Genomic DNA, 4,075 nt, shown 5'->3' with positions numbered 1-4,075 from the left:
ATAATAATATTAGGGATAAAATCCAAAATTACAGGTAAAAACTCATTTAAAATCAATTTATTAAAAAATAAAATTAAATTAAGTTTCACAGTATAAAATATATATAAATATATAGTTTTAGGGAAAGGAACCAAGGTTTATGAATTCATCGATGAAAATCCACTGTCACATAGAAAAAATTTATAATTAAAAGTACAATAAATAAGTATAATATAATACAAAGTAAATATCATAAGATCAAGATAATGAAATGACTACACGTGTTTCATAACCAATTTTTGAAATAGAAAGAAATTTAAATCGATTAAAATCGATTAAAAGTAACGAAAATCAATTCTATTCAAAAATATAGCTAATCTTCAGGTTAAAATACAACAATAATAATAAATGAATGTATATAAATTACTTATATAAAGATAGAAAAAACATTATTAAAATATCAAAATAATAACCATTCCATAATCAATCCTACATCCATTATAAAATAATCTAACAAGTATATTATATATATTTATATGTGTGTCTGCGTGTGTGTGTGTGTGTGTGTGTGTGCGTGCGTGTGTGTCTGTGTGTTTGTGTGTCTGTGTTTGTGTGTCTGTGTTTGTGTCTCCCCTCCCGACATCGCTTGACAACCGATGCTGGTGTGTTCACGTCCCCGTAACTTAGCGGTTCAGCAAAAGAGGCCGATAGAATAAGTACTTGGCTTACAAAGAATAAGTCCTGGGGTCAATTTGCTCGACTAAGCGCGGTACTCCAGCATGGACACAGTCAAAGGACTGAAACAAGAAGTAGAGTAAATAATATATATATATATACATAACAAGTAAAAGAATAAAGAGTATGTATGTGTGTGTGTGTATATACTTTTATATATGTGGGCATGTATCTGCGTACATATTTTTTGTATATTTGAATGCATATCTATATGTGTGTATTTGCATGTATATTTGTATTTATGTAGATATATATGTAATTTTATATGTGCGTTTTTATGTGTTCGTTTCGCAAGCTAAACGTAGTATCTAACCTTCATTAGATACTTTTCGAACGCCGTCGATTCACAATCTCTATCCCGGTATATTTTTTCCTTTTCTCTCTCTAATTTTCTGTTTCTCTTTCTTTTATTTCCTTTTCTTCTTTTCCACTGTTTTCTTTCTCTTCCGACTCCCAACTTACTATCTGATTTTATTAAAACGGATGTATCTTTTAATTTATTAATTTATTAATATTTTACAGTTACTTATTTACCTTGGGTATTCAGGCCTTTTCCTCCGTTATAAGGTATTTTTGATTTTCTTCGATTTTTATATGAAACTAATTGTATATTTATGCATATAACCTTATTTTTGTTCCATTCTAAATAAAACTGTCCGACGAACGGGAACGTGAAGCTCTGAGTAACAGTTTTTGTGATATTTTTGTTGCTTTTTTACTCTCTCTTTCTCTCTCTCTATAGATAGATAGATAGATAGATAGATAGATGCCTCGGCGCGAACGTTCTTCTGAACAGGTTGATCAGCTGATTTTCATCGTAGCCCAGGGTCTCCCCCAAGGCGTCTTCTGACATAGATCCCACTAACCCGGTATAGAATTCCGCGGTGGAACTCCTGTTGCTGGTACTGCACACCCGAGAAAGTAGCTGAAACGCCTGGCTACATTCCAATTGCCAGTCTCCCAGCCCAGGTCTCTGCTTGATCCATGTACCAATGTCTGTTTAAGGACGTTAAACGCGGAAGGTAGAACCGGACGTGAGGTTACCACACATGCTTCCCATCCAGGTAAAGCCAGGGGTGCCTCAACTTTAACGCGAGTTTTCGCATCCTCAGCCAATGCATCCCTAGCCCACCCTTTAGCGGTTTCTGGCAGCAGACAGAGCCCTTCACAAGCGGCATCCCTCCCTTCCACAAAATGCGGAAAAGGATTCTCTCCAACTTGATCAGCCACAAATCGGGGCAAGGCACCACGGTCAGACGGTAGGTGATAACTGATGCTATAAACATCTGCACCACCTCTGCCTTTCCTAGCAAGGATAACGCCCGCCCAGACCAGGACTGGATTAGAGCAGTCAGCTTACTGGTTACCTCACTCCATTTCTTTCTCTATCTTGAGGTCTGGGCCAAACCAGACCCCAAGCAGCTTAACAGGACCTTCCGCCCAACGCCCCACGACATTATTGGACGCCAGCGCTTACCCTCCCAGGTGCCGAGTTGCAAACCGACCGACTTGTCCTTGTTAACCTTTGCTCCTTTTGATTGACTCTTCCATCACTGGCCCTCATCCGTCACGATGATGGAGATGTCATCCGCATACGCCTTAGCTCCTCTTTCACACCACAGATCACTTGGCGCACCCCCTAGTGCCTCAAACTTCCGCAGCAATGGCTCAAATGCCAACACATACAAAAGCGGAGACAGGGGACACCCCTGACGCACTGAGCGCTCGATCCTAAATAGCTTCGAAAGGAAACAATTCACTTTGACAACAGACTCGATGTCACTGTACAAAGCAGCAATCCAACCGCGGTAGGCCGGGCCCAGAGGCCAGCCTTCTCGAGGGCAGCCGCCAAGTACCGTTGGTCGACCCTATCAAATGCTTTAGACTGGCCTAAATGTACCAGTGCCTCCCCCTGCGCTAGAAAGCTTCTAAGGAGAGCGTATAAGGTGGAAATTATATTGGATCGACCTACCCAGGATGGTGCAAGTTTGGCCCCGCCAACAAGTCTGTCCACGACCTGCATCAACCTTTTCGCTAGCACCTTGGCCAAAATCTTTAACTCTGTGTTTAGCAAAGTTATGGGTCTAAAATTGCTTATCTCGTCCCCCTTGCTTGGGTCCTTTCTGATCAACGTCACCATCCACCGGCTTGCAGACTTGGGAATTCTCCCATTGTGTTGCCACTTGGTGTAAACGCTGGTCAGCAGGTGCTCGAACAAGTCTGGCATGCTTTTATAGAATTCATAAGGTAGACCATCGAGACCCGGCGACTTCTCACCGGGGCATTCGCCCAGTATCTCGATCACCTCCTCGGCTGTGATTGGCCCTTCACAGCACTCAGCCTCTTGTGCCGAGAGACGCGGGCCGCCAATCATGATCCAGCGTCCCGCTCCTCCCGAACAACTCGGTAAAGTGCTTGTAAAGCGCCTCACAGATCTCGTTCTGTTCATCGACCGAACACCCATTGTCATCAACCAGAGATCTAATTGTGGCATCATTGCCACGCTGGGTTTCTACCGTACGGGCCCACCCGGCAACATTAATTCTCTCACGTACCAATGCTCGCACTTTAGCCCGAACTCTGCACCTCTCGTGTTTGGCTTTGAGGTGACGGTCTAAGGCCGTTCTCGCTGCCAAAATGTGGGATGCAGAGCCCAACCTCAACGCCACTTCTAAGTCCTTAATTAATTGCCCTTCTATTCTGGCCTTATCTAGTCTTAGCTGATGGCTAAACCTAATACACTAAAAACGAATGGCTCTCTTGAGGGCACACCACCACCAGTTATTAACCACGGCGCCGGGTAATGCCCTCTGTACTAGTTCCTTAATCCGGCTACGGTATGCCTCGCAAGTCAAAGTATATTTGTTCAGCTTCCAGTAGCCCGATCCTCGCTTAACTGTACTATCTATGTTCAGCCTACATTCTATGAACAAGCTGTGGGCAACTAAAACTAGCCTTATCTCTAGTTCTAATTACTATCCTATCTAAGTAAGACTTGAACCTTCCTTCGCCACTAATCCAGGTTCACCCTTAGAAGTTCGGATGGTCAAGCCTGTATCGATCTGTAAGCTGGAAGCGCTTAAGCAGATCCACGAGACGTGAGTTGATATTGCTACCGCCCGAGCCAATTGTGGGGGGAAGAGCCAATTCTGGGGTGCAAGCATGTGATTTGGAGAAACTTGTGTTTCAGCACGAAACACAAATAACGACCGTAGTCTATAACTAGAAACAATCTTCTTACCATACAGACATGCGTACATATATATAGAGAACCGCTAAGTTACGGGTACGTAAGCATACCAAGACTTGTTGTCAAGCTATGATCGTTGGGTGCAGGACAGACATAAAGACTCATACACAC

This window comes from Octopus bimaculoides, chromosome 8 (assembly GCF_001194135.2).
Source record: "Octopus bimaculoides isolate UCB-OBI-ISO-001 chromosome 8, ASM119413v2, whole genome shotgun sequence".
NCBI classification, from domain to species: Eukaryota; Metazoa; Mollusca; class Cephalopoda; order Octopoda; family Octopodidae; genus Octopus; species Octopus bimaculoides.
The sequence above is the reverse complement of the archived record's forward strand: the minus strand, read 5'-3'. Positions refer to the sequence as shown.